Source organism: Anolis sagrei, chromosome 5, assembly GCF_037176765.1.
Source record: "Anolis sagrei isolate rAnoSag1 chromosome 5, rAnoSag1.mat, whole genome shotgun sequence".
NCBI lineage: Eukaryota > Metazoa > Chordata > Lepidosauria > Squamata > Dactyloidae > Anolis > Anolis sagrei.
Window position 1 is genome coordinate 186,075,300 of NC_090025.1, and position 19,827 is coordinate 186,095,126.

Here is a 19,827-nt window from a genome sequence, read left to right on the forward strand (position 1 = left end):
TTCCCTCCTCCCTTCCCTCCCCCCCTCTTTCCCTCCTCCTGCCTGGCTTTGGAAGGAAGGAAGGAAGGAAGGAAGGAAGGAAGGAAGGAAGGAAGGGAGGGAGGGAGGGAGGGAGGGAGGGAGGGAGGGAGGAAGGAGAGACCCAGGGCGAATCGTGGGGATCCCCCGACCCAGCGGCTCCTCCTCCTGCTGCTCTTCCCTCTCTTCTCCTCCTTCCTCCCCCTCCTCTTCCTCGCCGGCGCCGTTTTCAAGGAAGGAAGGAAGGAAGGCAGAGAGAGAGAGAGAGTGCAGAGGAGAGGAAGAAGGCGCTTGCATGGGGTGCCCGGGCCAGTGCTGGAGGAGGAGAAGGAAAGGGAGATGAGGCTGCCGGCCTCCTCCTCATCCTCCTCTTCTCCTCCCTCTCCTTCCTCCTCCTCCTCCTCGGTGGGGAGCCGAAGGCGTCGGATGGCGGCGGCGGCGGCCTCGGCGGGCTGCGGCTTCTTGCTCTGCTGCAGAGGGCCCCGCACTCGCTTGCCGGCGGGCGCCGGCGCCTTGGGCTTCTTCTTTGTCCTCTGCTGGCTCTACGTCTTCCCCGTCTACCGCCTGCCCGGAGAGAAGGAGATCGTGCGCGGAGTCAAGCTCCAGCAGAAGGGCCGAGCCTGGCGGAGGGACCCCCACGCCGCCATCGCCTTCAGGTCAGGCCCCCAGGCCCCCCCAAGGCTCTCCCCACCTTCAGGTCTCCCCTCTTCTCCTTTAACCTCTCCTATCCTCCCCCATTTCTTTCTTTCTTTCCTTCACCTCAGGTCTTTTCCTCTCCCCTTTCTCCCGCTTCTCCTTTTACCTCTGCTTTCCTCCCTCCCTCCTTCCTTCCTTCCTTCCTTCCTTCCTTCCTTCCTTCCTTTCTTTCCTCTCCCATTTCTCCAGCTTCTCGTTTAACCTCTGTTTTCCTTCCTTCTTCCTTCCTTCCTTTCCCTCCTTTCTTCTTCTTTTCCTCTCCCATTTCTCCAGCTTCTCCTTTAACCTCTGCTTTCCTCCCTCCCTCCTTCCTTCTTTCCTTCCTTTCTTCCTTTCCTCTCCTATTTCTCCAGCAGTTTAACCTCTGTTTTCTTTCTTTCTTTCTTTCTTTCTTTCTTCTCCCCCCTTTCTTCTTCTTTTACCCCTCAGATTTTTTCCTCTTCCATTTCTCCGGCTTCTCCATTAACCTCTGTTTTCCTTCCTTCCTTCTTTCTTTCTCCTCCTCCATTCTTCTTCTTTCACCCCTCATGTCTTTTCCTCTCCCAATTCTCTGGCTTCTCTTTTAACCTCTGCTTTCCTTCTTTCTTTCTTTCTTTCTTTCTTTCTTTCTTCTCTCCATTTCTTCTTTCATCCCATTTCTCTTTCTTGCCTAACCCCATTTCTCTCCTTTAACCTCTGCTTTCCTCCCTCCCTCCTTCCTTCCTTCCTTCCTTCCTTCCTTCCTTCCTTCCTTCCTTCCTTCCTTCCTTTCCTCTCCCATTTCTCCAGCTTCTCCTTTAATCTCTGCTTCCTTCCTTCCTTCTTTCTTTGCTTCTCCTTTAACCTCTGCTTGCTTGCTTCCTTCCTTCTTTCTTCTCCCCCTTTCTTCTTCTTTTACCCCTCAGGTCTTTTCCTCTTCCATTTCTCCAGCTTCTCCTTTAACCTCTGTTTTCTTTCTTTCTTTCTTTCTTTCTTTCTTTCTTTCTTCTCCCTTCTTCTTTTACCTCTCAGATTTTTTCCTCTCCTATTTCTTCAGCTTCTCCTTTAACCTCTGTTTTCCTTCCTTCCTTCCTTCCTTCCTTCCTTCTTTCCCTCCTTTCTTCTTCTTTTCCTCTCCCATTTCTCCAGCTTCTCCTTTTACCTCTGCTCCCTTCTTTCCTTCCTTCCTTCCTTGCTTCTCCTTTAACCTCTGCTTCCTTCCTTCTTTCCTTCCTTTCTTCTTCCTTCCTTTCTTCTCCCCTCTTTCTTCTTCTTTTACCCCTCAGATTTTTTCCTCTCCCATTTCTCCAGCTTCTCCTTTAACCTCCGTTTTCCTTCCTTCCTTCCTTCCTTCCTTCCTTCCTTTCTTCTTCTTTTCCTCTCCCATTTCTCCAGCTTTTCCTTTAACGTCTGTTTTCCTTCCTTCTTCCTTCTTTCCTTCCTTTCTTTCCCTCCTTTCTTCTTCTTTTCATCTCCCATTTCTCCAGCTTCTCCTTTAACCTCTGCTTTCTTCTTTCTTTCTTTCTTTCTTTCTTTCTTTCTTCCTTCTCCCCCTTTCTTCTTCTTTTACCCCTCAGGTCTTTTCCTCTTCCATTTCTCTGGCTTCTCCTTTAACCTCTGTTTTCTTTCTTTCTTTCTTCTCCCCCCTTTCTTCTTCTTTTACCCCTCAGATTTTTTCCTCTTCCATTTCTCCGGCTTCTCCATTAACCTCTGTTTTCCTTCCTTCCTTCTTTCTTTCTCCTCCTCCATTCTTCTTCTTTCACCCCTCATGTCTTTTCCTCTCCCAATTCTCTGGCTTCTCTTTTAACCTCTGCTTTCTTTCTTTCTTTCTTTCTTTCTTTCTTCTCTCCATTTCTTCTTTCATCCCATTTCTCTTTCTTGCCTAACCCCATTTCTTTCCTCTTTGCCTCCTCCTCTGTTTCTTCCTCTTTCCTCCTATCTCTCATGCCCATTACTTTTTAAATTTTCTCTCCTTTTCTCCCCTTCTAATTTTCCTGCATCTCTTCATTCCTCCTGTTTTTCCCCTTTTTCCTCTGCCCCATTTCTCCTCCTCCTCCCCATTTCTCTTATTCCTTTCCACCAATTTCTCCTTCCCTTCTCCCAGCCTCTCTCTACTTCTCACCTTTCTTCTTCCAACCTATTTATCTTTCTTTTCTTCCCTCCTTCTCTCCATCCTCCACTTCTTCTTTCCTCCTCATGTCTTTTCCTCTCCCACTTCTCCCTTTTCTTCTTCTAACTGATTTATCTTTCTTTCTTTTCTTCCCCCTTTTCCTCTTCCCCTTTCTCTTCCAACCTTCCCTTTCTCCTTTCCCTCTTCCCCCTTTTCTCCTTCCCCCACTTTTCCTTTCCCCCTCATGTCTTTTCCTCTCCCATTTCTTTCTTCTCCCCCTCTCCCTTTCTACTTCTTTCAACCCAGTTTTTTCTTCTCCTCTTCCATTTCTTTCTTTTTCTTCTCATTTCTCTTTCTTTCTGTCTCCCATTCCTCCTTCTCCCCATTTATCCTCTTCCCAGTTTTCTTTTTTCTCTTTCTTTTTTCTTCCTGCTCCCTATCCTTTTCCCCATTTCTTCTCCTCCCCAATTTCTCTTATTCCATTTAACCATTTCTCTTTCCCCTCTCCCACATCTCTCTCTACATCTCCCTTTCTTCTTCTTCCCACCTCTTTCTCTTTCTCCCCTTTTACCCTTTCTCCCTTTCCCCATATCTCCCACTTCTCCCTTTCTTCTTCTTCCCACCTCTTTCTCCTCTTTCCCCCTCTCTTCCAACCCTTCTTTCTCCTTTGTGTTCTCTCCTTTGTGTATCCCTCTTTCTCTCCTTAGTCTGCCTCCTTTTCTGCTCTTTCCCCGTTCTCTTCCAACCACCCTCCTTCTCTTTCTCTTTCCCTCCTTCTCTCCTTATTCTGACTCCCTTTCTCCTCTTTCCCCCTTTCTCTTCCAACCCTTCTTTCTCCTTCCTGTTCTCTTTCCCTTCCTCTCTCCTAATTCTGTCTCCCTTTCTCCTCTTTCCCCCTTTCTCTTCCAACTACCCCCTTTCTCCTTCTCTTTCTCTTTCCTTCCTTCTCTCCTTATTCTGTATCCCTTTCTCCTCTTTCCTCCTTTCTCTTCCAAGCATCCCCTTTCTAACCCTTCCTTCTCTCCTTATTCTGTCTCCCTTTCTCTTTTCCCCCTTTCTCTTCCAACCTCTTTTTTCCTTCTTGTTCTCTTTCCCTTCTTCTCTCCTAATTCTCTCCCCCTTTCTCCCCCCCCCCCCCCACCTTTCTCTGACTTCTTCCCCCTTCTTCTCCTGCACTTCTGGATTCATTTCTGGATCCTCCACATGCTCAGGCTGCGCTATTGGGGCGGGGGGGGGGGGGAGCAGCCAAGGACACGCTAGGATTCACACTCCCACATAACACAAAGAGTCGCACACAGCAGCAGCCGTTCTGGACACCACTGCAGTGCAAAGTCAAACAAAACATCAAGGATAAGCAGCTTCTAGGAAGCCGGACTTTACACATGAGTGCCAAAGAGAAAGCCGGGGAGCCTAGAGTTATTGTCCGCAGTCGAGGACCTGGACATTATACAGCAAATCACAGAAGAAGGGAGGAGGGGGGATATATAAAGAGAAGCACTGGATCTGACAAAGAAATGGAGTCACAGGTGCACAAGGCAGGGATTGGAATGGTCCTCACAAGAAAGAAAGCTAGGCCGTCACAAACGCGAAGCAGCCAAATGGGCCGACATGGTACTCCACACACACCTTAGTCATCCACCCCTCTGTATGCTTTTTCTTGCAACCAGATCATGCTTCTGCTCCCCTGCATGCGGCCTCTGTGTGTTTATGTCTATCTTCTTTGTCTTTTCAAACCTGGTTTTGCATAGGATGCTTTCCCTCCCCAGGCCTTTCTTTCTCTGCTTATCTTTTGGTTTTGGGTAACATATTGAGAGACCTGCATTCCCTAAAGATCTTGTAAGCGAAACAGGGTCATCCTTGGTTAGGATTTGAATTGCAGACAGCCAATGAAGGTGCCGTAGGCTATGTTTCAGAGGAATCGTATTCCTTGTCTTCCTTTCTTATGAAATTCATGGAGTTGCCATAAGTTGACAGGTGAATTAAAGGCACATACACACACAACATTTTGGGGCGGAGAGAAAGAGATTTGCTGAAAGTCTCCAAGGCTTTCCACCCATTGCCTTTTTGTTTGCGGGCCCTTGTGAACCTTGTGAACGTTTTCCTGAACAAGTAACACAGCATTGACTTTGGGAGGGGTTTAATTGTTTCTCTCTTTTGCATCCACTTTGGCTCTTTTCCCACCTGCAAAGTTCTTTCTCAAGCCTTCAAGGGATTCCCAAATGAAGCGGGTCCCATCAAAGTGTTGAGCTACAGCTTTTACCTCTTTTAACTATCCCTGCGGATACATCTCTTCTTAGTATTAAGAATACAAATATCTCCAAGGCTTTGCACCCAAGGTATCCAAGGCTTTCCATCCATGGCTTTTTTGTTTGTTGGCCCTTGTGAAAGGTTGCCTGAACCAGCAACACAGCATTGACTTTGGGAGGGGTTTATTTGTTTCTCTCTTTTGCATCCACTTTGGCTCTTTTCCCATCTGCAAAGTTCTTTCTCAAGCCTTCTAGGGATTCCCAAATGAAGCAGGTCCCATCAAAGTGTTGAGCTACTGCTTTTACTTCTTTTAATCATCCCTGTGGATACATCTCCTCTTCCTATTAAGAATACAAATATAAATATATTACACTAGCTACCCCCTGCCAGGTGTTGCTGTGGCCCAGTCTGGTGATCTGGAAAATAAAGTAATAAGAAAGTGTTGGTTTCTAATATATGTAATTGCTTTATGCTTGTGAGTAAAAGGTATTTCTTTTTGCATCTTAGTCAGTGTTGATGTAGAGATTATCTAGTTTGCCTACTCTGGAGCATGCAACATATAATTGTCCTCGTTTAGGGGTCCCTTTCAAATCTATGATACTATATCTGTCATATGCACTTATATATGAGTATGTGTATGAATCATATCTATCCATCCATCTATCTATCTATCTATCTATCTATCTATCTATCTATCTATAGCTGTGGCTGGATGGCTCTTTGTCAGGAGGACTTTGATTATGTTTCCTTGCCCTGGTGAAAGGAGTTGGACTGGATGGCCTTAAGGCAGCATTTCTCAACCTGGGGAGGGGGGGGGTGTCAGGACCCCTGTGGAGTCATGAGAGGGTGTCAGAAGGGTCACCAAAGACCTCCAGAATACAACAGAATTTTCTGTTGGCCGTGGGGGTTCTGTGTGGGAAGTTTGGCCCAATTCTATCGTTGGTAGGGTTCAGAATGCTCTTTGATTGTAAACAAACTATAAATCCTAGTAACTACAATTCCCAAATGTCAAGGTCTATTTTCCCCAAACTCCATCTGTGTTCATATTTGGGCATATGGAGTATTTGTGCCAAGTTTGGTCCAGATCCATCATTGTTTGAGTCTACAGTGCTCTCTGGATGTAGGTGAACTACAAAACTCAAGGTCAATACCCACCAAACTCTTCTAGTGTTTTTTGTTGGTCATGGGAGTCCTGTGTGCCAAGTTTGGTTCAATTCCATCGTTGGCGGAGTTCGGATTTGATTGTAGGTTAACTATAAATCCCCGCAACTGCAACTCCCAAATGACAAAATCATTTTTTTGTGTGATGGTCACTCTTTGGGTTAGTAGGTGTCTTATGGCCAAATTTGGTGGCAATTCATCCAGCGGATTTTGAGTTATGATGTTACTCAAAATGAACAGAGCATACACACACACACACACACACACTAGCTGTACCTGACACACACACACTGACTGTTCCCCCATGCATTGCTGTGGCCAACCTTCCCTCCCTCTTTCTCTCCTCCTTTCTTTCTCTCCTTCCTTCCCTCCCTCTTTCCTTCTTTCCTTCCTTTTATTCTTTCATTCTCCCCTTGCTTACTTTTCTTTCTTTTCCCTTCCTTCCCCCCTTTTCTTTCTACTCTTTCTTCCTTCTCTACCTGTTCTTGGATTGCAACTCCTAGCAGTCCTCCTGATCGATCTATCCAACTACCTATCTATATCTAATCTATCTATCTGGACAATTGCTGGGAGTTGCAGTCCAGGAATAGGAATCTGGAAATATGCAGATGCTCTTAAAGAGATCCAAGGAAAAGAAAGCTTGCATCTTGGAAGCAGTGCATTTGGATCACCCTCCTCTCCTTAAGGGCCTGGTCTAGAGGAGGCTGGGAGCTGTAGTCCAGAAGAGAGTGTGGATATGCTATTGTGTGTTTTGTTTGCTGGGGGAGTCGTTTTTGCAAATGTGCTGTAGTCTTTTTGCTTTTTAAGTCCATTCTGCTGTGTTTTTCAGTGTTTTTATGAGTGATGGTCACTTGTTGGTCTGTTAGGAGTGTAGTGTCCAAATTTGGTGTCCGTTCGTCCAGTGGTTTTTGAGTTAGGTTAATCCCACAAATGAACATTACACACACACATACACACACATACATACATACTAGCTGTCCCCTGCCACGTGTTGCTGTGGTCCACTCTGTGTATATATATTTTGTGTGTGTATTTATGTGTATATGTGGTTTTGAACATGCATTGTAATTTTTTTGGCTTTTAAAGTCTCTTCTGCTGTGTTTTTCATTGTTTTTATGAGTGACTAGCCGTCCCCTGCCACGCGTTGTTGTGGCCCACATGGGGGTTCTGTGTGGGAGGTTTGGCCCAATTCTATCGTTGGTGGGTTTCAGAATGCTCTTTGATTGTAGGTGAACTATAAATCCCAGCAACTACAACTCCCAAATGTCAAGATTCTATTTTCCCCAAACCCCACCAGTGTTCACATTTGGGCATGTTGCGTATTCGTGTAGAGTTTGGTCCAGATTCATCACTGTTTGAGTCCACAGTGATCTCTGGATGTAGGTAAACAACAACTCCAAAACCAAAGGACACTCCCCTCCAAACCCATCCAGTATTTTCTGTTGGTCATGGGAGAACTGTGTGCCAAGTTTGGTTCAATTCTATCGTTGGTGGGGTTCAGAATGCTCTTTGATTGTAGGCGAACTATAAATCCCAGCAACTACAACTCCCAAATGACAAAATCATTTTTTTAGTGAAGGATATACATTGGGTTGTTACGTGTCTTGTGTCCAAATTTGATGTCAATTCGTCCAGTGGTTTTTGAGTTGTGTTAATCCCACAAACAAACATCACGCACACACGCACACACATAGAGAGAGAGAGAGAGAGAGAAAGAAGGAAGATTGGCCTATTAAAATTAGATACTCTTAAGTTGTGTATGTCAGTGCACCTGATAGGAGGGACTAGCAATTCCCTATCCCTCATGCATTATATTTTTGTCCACTGACTAACATTTCTCTTTCTTGGAAAATTTCCAGAAATCAATGGCTGATGGTATGTGGACATTGCATAGCACACAGTATGTCACTCTTCCTGGGTTTATGACTTGATGTGTTTATATTCCTGATGTCCAGTCACGTTTAATCTCTTAGGACTGCAGTCTGAGCAGATGGACCGCACTTTAATTGCTATTACCTCATTCTCTAGGATTTGTAGTCTCAGGAGGTACTTATACTTCTCTCAGTCTACACAAAAACAGCCTAAGCACTTTAACAAACTCCTAGTCTTTATAGAATGATGCCACGAGAATTAAAGTGGTAGCAAACTGTTATAAATGTGTATGTTGAAATACAACGTGGGGGTATGTGCAAAGTGTCAGATCAGATAGAAAGCCCTGAATCCTGTTGCTTTACCCCAATATATCAATTGAATCACCATTGGCGCAATGGGTTAAACCTTTGTGCTGGCAGGACTGAAGACTGACAGGTCAGAGGTTCGAATCCAGAGTGAGCGTGGATGAGCTCCCTCTGTCAGCTCCAGCTCCCACAAGGATGGTAAAACATCAGAACATCCTGGCGTCCCCGGGCAACATCCTTGTAGACGGCCAATTCTCTCACACCAGAAGTGACTTGCAGTTTCTCAAGTTGCTCCTGACACGAAAAAAAAAATCAATTAAATCAATGATTGAAAGGTGAGTTGATACACTCAGAGATATCCCGTTGATACAATCTGTAAGGTTGAGTAAAGGTTTGAGACTAATCAACATAATCCAATATTTATAACCTCACTTATATTGTCTATCATCCAGTAGACCAGTGATTCCCAACTTTTTTTTGGACCAGGGACCACTTTGACCAGGGACCACTCTCTAACATTAGTACCAAAAGGGTTATAGACTCAAAGAATCATAGAATCAAAGAGTTGGAAGAGACCTCATGGGCCATCTAGTCCAACCCCCTGCCAAGAAGCAGGAATATTGCATTCAAATCACCCCTGACAGATGACTATCCAGCCTCTGTTTAAAAGCTTCCAAAGAAGGAGCCTCCACCACACTCCGGGGCAGAGAGTTCCACTGCTGAATGGCTCTCACAGTCAGGAAGTTCTTCCTCATGTTCAGATGGAATCTCCTTTCTTGTAGTTTGAAGTCATTGTTCCGTGTCCTAGTCTCCAAGGAAGATTTTGGACTGGATGGCCCACAAGGTCCCTTCCAACTTGCAGTTTCTCAAGTCACTCCTGACATGGAAGCAAACAAACAAATAAACAAATCTTGCCAAGAAAACCCTGTGACATAAGCATAAGTTGGAAGAGACTTGAGGGCACACTGAAACAACTACCGTACATATCAAAACAGACAACCACAATTGTAGAATATACAATTGCATTTAGAACTTAAGTTGCCTTATAGTTGGTCAGATCTAGCTTGATATTCGGTAAATACAGCAGCAGTTTGAAGTTTCAGGCAAGACCTAGTTAGAGATCCCTATTCATTCATTCATTCATTCATTCATTCCCTCATTTATTATATTTATGTATGGCTTCTCAGCCCAGCAGGCCCCTCAGGGCAAAACACAGCAGATAAAATGTTTAAAAATTGAAATGGTTGCGTATTTGCCTTCAAGCTGCCTATCAATTTATGGCAACCTTATGCATTTCATAGGGTTTTCTGAGGCAAGGGATCCTCAGAGGTGGCTTTGCCAATTTTACTCTGAAATATAGCTTTTTTTGTGTCAGGAGCGACTTGAGAAACTGCAAGTTGCTTCTGGTGTGAGAGAGTTGGCCACCTGTAAGGATGTTGCCCAGGGGACGCCCAGATGTTTTAACATCCTTGTGGGAGGTTTCTCTCATGTCCCCGCATGAGGAGCTGGAGCTGATAGAGGGAGCTCATCCGCCTCTCCCCAGATTCGAACCTGTGACCTGTCAGTCTTCAGTCCTGCTGGCACAAGGGTTTAACCCACTGCACCACAGGATTGTTGTTGTTGTGTGCTTTCAAGTCATTTCAGACTTAGGTTGACCCTGAGCAGTGTTCCTTCAACTAGGGCTCACCCTGCTTAGCATCCGAGGTCAGGTGAGACTTGGCGCCTTTAGGGTGAAAACAAAACCCTTTAAATAAATCAAAATGCTCTTTCAAATAATGTAAAGTTTACATGTAATGATCAGTGAGCATGCACACAGCAAAATCAATGTTCATTGTTTATTATTCAATAGCCTTAAGTGAGATGATACTGCACTTTATGTGGAAAAGTGTAGTATAAGTTGATATATGGAAACCAGGTTTCCATACAAGTGTTTTTTGTATTTATAATATTAATAATAACTAATAATAACTTTATTTTTAACCCGCCCTCTCTCCTGAAGGCACTCAGGGCGGCTTCCAAGGACAAAAATGGCAAACAATCAATGCCATATGGTATGACAAAAAATTAAATAAATTGGAACCCAACAAACAGTTAACAACTAATGGGTTGTTGGTAGTTTTCTGGGCTGTAGGCTATGCTCTAGAAGCATTCTCTCCTGATGTTTTGCCTGTATCTATGGCAGGCATCCACAGAAATTGTGAGGTCTGTTGGAAACTAGTCAAGTGAGGTTTATTTATCTGTGGAATGTCCAGGTTGGGAGAAATTTCCCCAGGGCAATAAGAAGCCAGACCTTGAAACTGCAAGGCCATTAAATGCTAATCAAGGTGGCCAATTGTAACATTCACACTTACTTCAAACCGACAAGAGTTCTTTATCCCACCCTGGACATCCCACAGATATTTAAACCCCACTTTCTTTGTTTCCAACAGATCTCACAACCTCTGAGGATGCCTGCCATAGATGCAGGCAAAACGTCAGGAGATAATGCTTATGGAACATGACCATACAGCTTGGAAAACTCACAACAACCTAATGAACTGTATGTTTCCCACTCGTGTTTAAAGACCATCAAGATAAACTGAAAGTTAACAATAAAAATAATCTCTATATGTACATAGTACATAGATGTACTATGTTATGTAAACCTATTTTTCTAAACTTACATAAGAGCGCAGAGTCTACAAGTGGTTATAATCACTATTAGCTTAGTTGTACACAATAAAACAATAAAAAGCTAACTTTCTTCCTCTGCAAAGGCCAGAGTGCAAAGTTATGTTTTTAATTGCTTTTTAAAGGGAAGGAGTGAAGAGGCTGTCCAAAATTCCATAGGGAGGGAGTTCCCCTCACTATTTATCCTGAGCAAGGGAGGTTAATTTTTCTGAAACTGCATTATATGGTCAGTGTAGACCAGGCATAATAATAATAATAATAATAATAATAATAATAATAATAATAATAATTTAATAATAATTAATTAGTAATTATTAATTAATTTTATTTATTTAAATAATTAAATAATTAATAATATGCCATTAAGGCCAGGATTGAAAAATCAGCTGATGACCCAAAATGCAGACGGTGCAAGGAAGTTGATGTAACCATGGATCATATTCTCAGATGTTGCAAGAAAATCACACAGACGGACTACAAACAAAGGCACAACTCTGTGGCCCAAATTATTCATTGGAACTTGTGTCACAAATACCACCTACCAGCAGTAAACAATTGGTGGGATCATAAACCTGCAAAGGTAGTGGAAAATGAACACGCAAAAATACTGTGGGACTTTCAAATCCAGACTGACAACGTTTTGGAACACAAAACACCAGACATCACGATGGTGGAAAAGAAAAAAGTTTGGATTATTGATGTCGCCATACCGGGTGACAATCGCATTGAGGAGAAACAACAGGAAAAACTCAGCCGTTACCAGGACCTCAAAATCGAATTGCAAAGGCTCTGGCATAAACCAGTACAGGTGGTCCTGGTGGTGATCAGCACACTGGGTGCCATGCCAAAAGATCTCAGCCGGCATTTGGAAACAATAAACATTGACAAAAATCACAATCTGTCAATTGCAAAAGGCCACCTGACTTGGATCTGCACACATCATTCGAAAATACATCACATAGCCCTAGATGCTTGGGAAGTGTTTGACTTGTGATTTTGTGATACGAAATTCAGCATATAGATCTCGTTTGCTGTGACGTGCTATGTTTTTGTGTCAGTAAAATAATAATCATCATCATCATAATCATCAGACGAAACGATAGATGCTTATGCGGCTGAGCGGGAAAAGGAAAGGGCCTGAGGCTGTTAGGAATTGTGGGAGTTGAAGTCCAAAACACCTGGAGGGACAAAGTTTTCCCATGCCTGGACTATACCAACCTAACCTTACCATGTGCTGGAACATGCAACAGACCTTCTTTGTGGACCTCCCAACTTCAGGCAGGCTCATATAGGAGGATATGTCCTTTCTAATACCCAGTTCCCAAGCCATTTGTGGCTTTGTAGGTCAAACCCAGCACTTTGAATTGATCATGGATACAGCTTGGAAGCCAACAAAAATATTTTAATTGTGTATAATGTGGTGTCTAATATGTGTCTCTTTCAATAGTCTGGCTGCTTCCAATGTTGGAGCTTCCAAAGTACAGTTGTCCCTGCATATCTATGGTTTGGGCTTTTGTGGATTCAGTTTACAATGTTATCTCTAGGTTTCAATGTTATCTCAAGTCTTGGGCTAAAGCTCCTATAATCTCCAACCACTGTTACCATTTCTGGATGGAGATTGTGGGACTTGAAGTCCTGTCCATTTGGATTGTCCACATATGAAAGCCTTCACTTGGGTGAAGGTGGGCAGTATGACATTTGTGGAGGACATTGGCAGTGCTCTTGTATATGTTCATGGTGCTCACTATAACTTGCAATGTCATTAGAGAGAAGGTGATTTGTGTCTCCTGAGTAGTGGGAGCTATAGAATCATATAATAGAATCATAGAGTTGGAAGAAACCTCATGGGTCATCCAGTCCAACCCCCTGCCAAGAAGCAGGAATATTGCATTCAAAGCACCCCTGACAGATGGCCATCTAGCCTCTGTTTAAAAGCTTCCAAAGAAGGAGCCTCCATCACACTCTGGGGCAGAAAGTTCCACTGCTGAACAGCTCTCACAGTCAGGAAGTTCTTCCTAATGTTCAGATGGAATCTCCTTTCTTGTAGTTTGAAGCCATTGCTCTGCGTCCTAGTCTCAAAGGCAGCAGAAAACAAGTTTGCTCCATCCTCCCTATGACTTCCTCTCACATATTTATACATGGCTATCATATCTCCTCTCAGTCTTCTCTTCTTCAGACTAAACATACCCAGCTCTTTAAGCCGCTCCTCATAGGGTTTGTTCTCCAGACCCTTGATCATTTTAGTCACCCTCCCCTGAACACATTCCAGCTTGTCAATATCTCTCTTCAATTGTGTTGCCCAGAATTAGAAACAATTTTCCAGCTGTGGTCTGACCAAGGCAGAATACAGGGGGAGCATGACTTCCCTGGATCTAGACACTAGACTCCTATTGATGCAGGCCAAAATCCCATTTTTTTTTGTTGCTGTCGCATCACATTGTTGGCTCATGTTTAACTGTTTGTGGAGGCAAGCATGTCTGTGTAAGTTGACACTCCAGCAACACATCCACATATATATTTTCACTTTTATTATGTGTATAGATAATTAACCAAAAGAGCTTGGAATAGTTACATTTTTGGAGTATAGCCTTTTTGAGTATAGCTTCTCGCATCCTTCCCCAAATCAGTCCACAGTAGCTGCAAGGTTCTGGCAGTTGCAATAAGAGAAATTAAGTATTTTAAAAATTTTAGTTTTAGTAGAAAGAAAACTATGGATAATAGCAGATCCTATTCTTTGACTATACTTGGTCCAGAAACATGGTACAGACTCTCACCAAACAACTTAGTGTGTGCCTACTACACTGTTGGGCGCCACTTTAACTGCCATGGTTCAGTGCTATGGGATTCTAGGAGTTGTAGTTTATAAGGCATCTAGACTTCTCTGCCAAATAGTGCTGGTGCCTGCAACTCCTAGGATTCCATAGCATTGAACCATGGCAGTTAAAACAATGCCAAACTGCATTAATTCTCCAGTGTAGATGTTCCTCTAGAGGGCTCACAAACATTTCCAGGGAGGGGGATATTTTTTGGATACTTAGTAAGTGAAACTGTGGATACTGAATTTGTGGATGAGTGGGGTGCACTGTCTTAACTGCAGCAATCTTTGCGTTACTCTTTAAGAGGAATATTTCCAGCTCTGGAAAAATTCAGCTGAGGTCTAACTATTCACCTTCCCCTCTTTTTCCCCTCATTATTCCTCAACCTTTCTCCCAATCTCTTCAACTTGAGTGGCATCTTAATTTGGTTTGGTTTGGTGCCTGAATGATAAAAAGCTGCAATGCAGTGTGAGATTGGAGATGTTGGTACTACATCCTTCCCATTTCTGGCTCATTCCTCGCTTTGCCCCCATTCTCCAACTGGCTGAATCTGAATCAGAGGGTGGATGCTGCAAATGGCCTATACCTTTCAATTAGATGGCACTATGAAGACAGGATGTCCTCAGATGACCCAATGCAGGCAAAACTTTAAAATATACGCTCTCAGAGCAGGATCACTGCACTCTCTGAACACAAGATAAATGCCTGGCTCTTGGGATCTATATTTATCATAAATCAGGAAAAGTGGGATACAGCTTCCCAAATTCCTGAGCCAGCGTATCATGTGGCTTGCTGGCTAGAGGATTCAAATCCAAAACGGCAACAGTCTCTATCAAAAGGGTGCTGGTTATCCTTCAGGTTTTACTATAGTGTTTGGAAAACATCCAGAGCAAAAATTGTTTAGTCACAAACTTCCTTGTGACCTTGGTCCAGTAGTCGTAGGCCCCATGTGCAGTTTTATACTAAGCATAGTCATATAATGTATTGTGGATGCAGTCTAAGGCTCTTTCTACACTGCCATATAAAATCCAGATTGCTTTGAACTGGATTATATGTCAGTGTAGACTCATAGAGTGTGTCCCTGGTCTGCTGGACCTCTCAGCAGCCTTTGATATCGTAGACTACAATGTCCTTATGGGTTGCCTCATGAGGATGGGTCTTGGAGTTACTGTTCTGCAGAGGCTCCAGTCCTTCCGGGAGGACCATATCCAGAAGGTGTTGTTGGGGGACACATGCTTGGCCCTGCAGCCATTTTACTGTGGTGTTCCACAAGCTCAGTACTGTCCCCCATGTTGTTTAACATCAACATGAAGCCGTTGGGTGACATCATCCAGAGGTTTGGAGTTTGATGCCATCTGTACGCAGATGACATCCAACTCAATTGCTCCTTTCCACCAGATGTTAAGGAGGCTGTCCAGTTTGTGAGTCAGTGCTTGGCCGCTCTGACGATCCGGATGAGTTGAATCCAGACAAGACAGAGGTCCTCCGGGTCAGTCTCAAGGCGAAACAGGGTACAGATTACAGCCTGTGCTGGATGGGGTTACACTCCCCTTGAAGGTGCAGGTTCACAGCTTGGGAGTCCTCTTGGACTCATCGCTGAGCCTAGAACCTCAGGTTGCGGGGGTGGCTAGGTGGGCTTTCGCACAATTAAAAGTTGTGCGTCAGTTGCGCCCATTCCTTGGGAAGTCACACTTGGCCATGGTAGTCCATGCTCTCGTTACATTCAGGATAGATTACTGCAATATGGTCTGTGTGGGGTTGCCTTTGAAGACTATTCGTAAGCTTCAAATAGTCCAACGAGAGGCAGCCAGATTAATAACTGGGACGGCATAAAGGAGCACACAACTCCCATATTACGTTAGCTCCACTGGCTGCCTGTTTGCTAGTAGGCACAATTCAAAGCACAGGCGTTGGCCTATAAAGCCCTAAACCAGTGGTTCTCAACCTGTGGGTCCCCAGATGTTTTGACCTTCAACTCCCAGAAAGCCTAACAGCTGGTAAACTGGCTGGGATTTCTGGGAGTTGTAGGCCAAAACATCTGGGGACCCAGAGGTTGAGAACCACTGCCCTAAACGGTCCCACCCCAGTTTACCTGTCTGAACGCATCTCCCTTTACCACGAAGACTAAGATCTTCTGGGGAGGCCCTGCTCTCAATCTCACCACTGTCACAGGAGTGTCTGGTGGGGACGAGAGAGAGAGGTCCTTCTCAGCAATTGCTCCTTGGGTATGGAACTTCCTTCCTGGCGAGATTAGATTAGTCCCGTCCCTGGCTGTGGGACTAAGCTGTTGGGACAGTGCAATAAGACAACAACAACAACAGCAACTCCTGTTATTTATTTAACAGATGTGGGTCCATGGACAGTAATAAAGTTTTGTTGTTGCAATAAGACAATAATAGGAAACTCACTCCACTGACTTGGGCCAGCATGGTGTTTTGAGATGGTTTTAAACAAGTGATTTTAAAGTAGATATAACTGATTTTAGTGTTTGTATATATTTATAGTTATTTTATGTCCTGGCATGGAATGCTTGCTGTATATATGCTATGCTCTGCCCTGAGTCCCCTGTGGGGTGAGAAGGGCAGAATATAAATGTTTCAAATAAAACAAACAAACAAACAAACAAATACAATCCCATTCAGAGTGGATACTGTGGACTATATGCTTTGATAATCTGGATTATATGGCTGTGGATTCAGCTTTAGCCAGAACTAAGGCAGTTTTTTTGTAACTAATTCCAAAGTTTGGACAACTAAGTTGCCTTTTTTTGGAGTGTCTATTTTAGTTGAAAGATTTGGGGAGTCGTAGCCCTAAGATAAGTTTACTCAGCTTTCTTCTTAGCTTCAGTCCTCTCCCTTCCCTCTGCTAGTTTCTTAAGAAACTATGCAAGAAAACACATGGTTCAAACCAAAGCCAAAGGAAATCATATGCTGGCCCTTTCTCATTTGGTTTAATTTTAGTGGGAGGGTGGCATGTGAAAGAAGGGCTAGATGCATAATGTCTGTATTATGAGAGAAGAAGCCAGAAATAAAGAGGCCATTGTCCAGACAAAGAAGAACTGAGCAAATTAATTGCTGTTTTGGGAGAAGTAGACCAGAAAGTATCCATAATCCCAGAGAGGAGAGCCTTTGTGTGTATCCTTCCCTTCTTTTTCACGGTTCAGGGTGGACTTTAAAGCGGCTGTTTAAGGAACATCTTACAACAGAATTATTTTTGTGTGTATAGAATGCTTTTCTATTGCCGTGTTTCCAGGATATTCACATAGCCCTCATAGGGCAAAATGTCATCTTGATTCCATCCCTTGTCAGGAGAAGATCCTTTTGAAATCATTTTCAATTCTTGCCAAGAAAACCTTGCTTAGGGTCACCATAGAACGGAAATGGCTTGAAGACTCATAAACAACAACAGCAAAACTACATTAGACTATTGTAGCAAAATAACAAGATGTGTGTGACATCTTTAAGAGATATATAACAGCAGGAACCTTTATGGATTTTGGAGCATCATCATAAAAGTCTTATGTATTTATTTATGTGCAGAGTCAAAGTGGACAGGGATGAAGAATGCGGTGTTAGTAACAATTATATCATCAACATTGATCATTGGAAAAAAACTGGAGATTTTTTTTCTAAGTCAGGAGCGACTTGAGAAACTGCAAGTCGCTTCTGTTGTGAGATAATTGGCCATCTGCAAGGACATTGCCCAGGGGACATCTGGATGTTTTGATGTTTTACCATCTTTGTGGGAGGCTTCTCTCATGTCCCCGCATGGAGAGCTGGAGCTGACAAAGGGAGCTCATCCACTCTCTCCCTGTATTCGAACCTGCAACCTGTCGGTCTTCAGTTCTGCTAGCACAAGTCAGGAGCAACTTGAGAAACTGCAAGTCGCTTCTGTTGTGAGATAACCCATTGTGCCACTGGGATTTGATAAGAGGAACACGCTGATAATTAGAGTTGTGCGGGGAATTCATTTTTCCCATTTCATCCATTCTTTCGTTCCTTTCATTCCCTTTGGGAGCACGTAATGGGAAGCCCCCTCCCCGCACAAAAAGTGAATAGCGATTCTACATAAATGCACAAACCTGCAGGTAACCAGTTGAAAAAGGATTTTGACTAACTCAAACAAGTCGTTCGGTGGGGATGTAGATACAAGATATTTAAAGACCTGTGAGATAAAAGAGGAAGCTGGATATGGTTCACCAAAGGAAGTGAAGATTGAAGGGAAACTTGATAGCCAACTTCAGATATCTGAATGCATGCTGTATAGAAGATGAAGCAAGCTTGAATACAGCTGCTCAAGAATTTAGGGGACTGTCTGCGTCATGTATTGAAAATATTGTACTCGCCTCGTAAACACCATGATTGCGGCACATGACATCTGCAACAATTTAACTTGCAATTCCTTTTTTTGGACTGTAAGCATCTTGCCTTTTACCCTGAGGTTTTACAGAAAATCTGAACTTTTAGACACGTGGCTGTCCCTGCAGATTTTATCCCTTTGCTGTGTTGTTGGTGGGAAGAGTTTGTGATGGGCGGAACTGGCTGGAAGATGAAAATTCCTGCCAGGAAGTGATTATTTTTGGGGTTGAATTTATTTGTTCGTTTTTTTAAAGATTACAGTTGCTCCTCCACATATGTAGTTTTGATTTTGGTGGATGTGATTCTTCATGAATTTAATGACAATGTTTTCTCTAGGAATGTCTCGGCCCTCCAGTGTGATGCTAGGGCCAGTTTCCTCCAGGTATGCTCCAGGACCTAGAGATTTCTCAACCCTCCTCATGTCACGACCCCTTAATACAGTTCCTCATGTTGTGATGACCCCCAAACATAACATTATTTTCGTTGCTACTTCATAACTCTAAATTTGTAAATATCCAATATGCAGGATGTATTTTCATTCACTGGACCACATTTGGCACAAATACTGTATACTGGTGAGGTTGGGGGAGGAGGTTGATTTTCTCATTTGGGAGTTGTAGTTGCTGGGATTTATAGTTCACCTACAATCAAAGAGCATTCTGAACTCCACCAATGATGGAATTGAACCAAACTTGGCACACCAAAAAAACCCATGACCAATAGAAAATACTGGAAGGGTTTGATGAGCATTGACCTTGAGTTTTGGAGTTGTAGTTCACCTACCTCCAGAGAGCACGGTGGACTCAAACAATGATGGATCTGGACCAAACTTGGCACAGATACTCAATATGCCCAAATGTGAACACGGGTGGAGTTTGGGGAAAATAGACCTTGACATTTGGGAGTTGTAGTTGCTAGGATTTATAGTTTACCTACAATCAAATCTGAACCCCACCAATGATAGAATTAAGCCAAACTTCCCCCATAGAACCCCCATGACCAACAGAAAATACTGTGTTTTCTGATCATCTTTGGAGACCCCTCTGACACTCCCTCACGACCCCCCCCCAGGGGTCCTGACCCCCAGGTTGAGAAATACTGTTCTAGAGAGGACACAGTTGTCTAGGTCCTCCAATGTTTAATGTGCAGTGGAAGTTGACTATAGTCTTCTGGAAGAGATATACATTCCTAGAGATTAAAAAAAACCCACAGAATTCCTTTATTTCTGCATTATTTCACTTTCAGGAAAGGTTTTGTGTTCCTAACGCTAATGAATTTGGAGGACTGACTGTATTGCATGAATATACTCATATATCAGTATTAACACATGTTTATTATATACTACCTTGGGTACCCGGGATTGCCTGGGTTATTTGAAAGTCATTTTTTTATTTTACAAAATGCATAAGGTTGTGGGTGAACTGCAACTCACATCATGTCCAGAAACTGCATCAGTAATTAAAGTTTGTCATGTTGGGAAAGTTTGCTCTAGATGCATCATTGGTGGTGTTCAGTGTGATCTCAGACTGCAGGATAAACTACAGCTCCCAACATGGTGGGTCTGTCCCCTCAAATCAGTTGGTCATAAGGGTTCTGTGTGCCAAATTTGGTCCAGA

General features: G+C 43.5%; 1 protein-coding gene across 1 annotated transcript in view; it reads left to right on the forward strand.

The window, feature by feature from the left end:
• The first annotated feature begins 592 nt into the window (after window positions 1-592).
• ST8SIA1 (ST8 alpha-N-acetyl-neuraminide alpha-2,8-sialyltransferase 1) overlaps window positions 593-19,827 on the forward strand; it is a 148,856-nt gene continuing 129,621 nt past the window's right edge. Inside the window, exon 1 of the mRNA XM_060776535.2 lies at window positions 593-674. The gene's annotated coding sequence lies outside the window, so the exon portion shown is untranslated. The remainder of the gene's footprint in view (window positions 675-19,827) is intronic.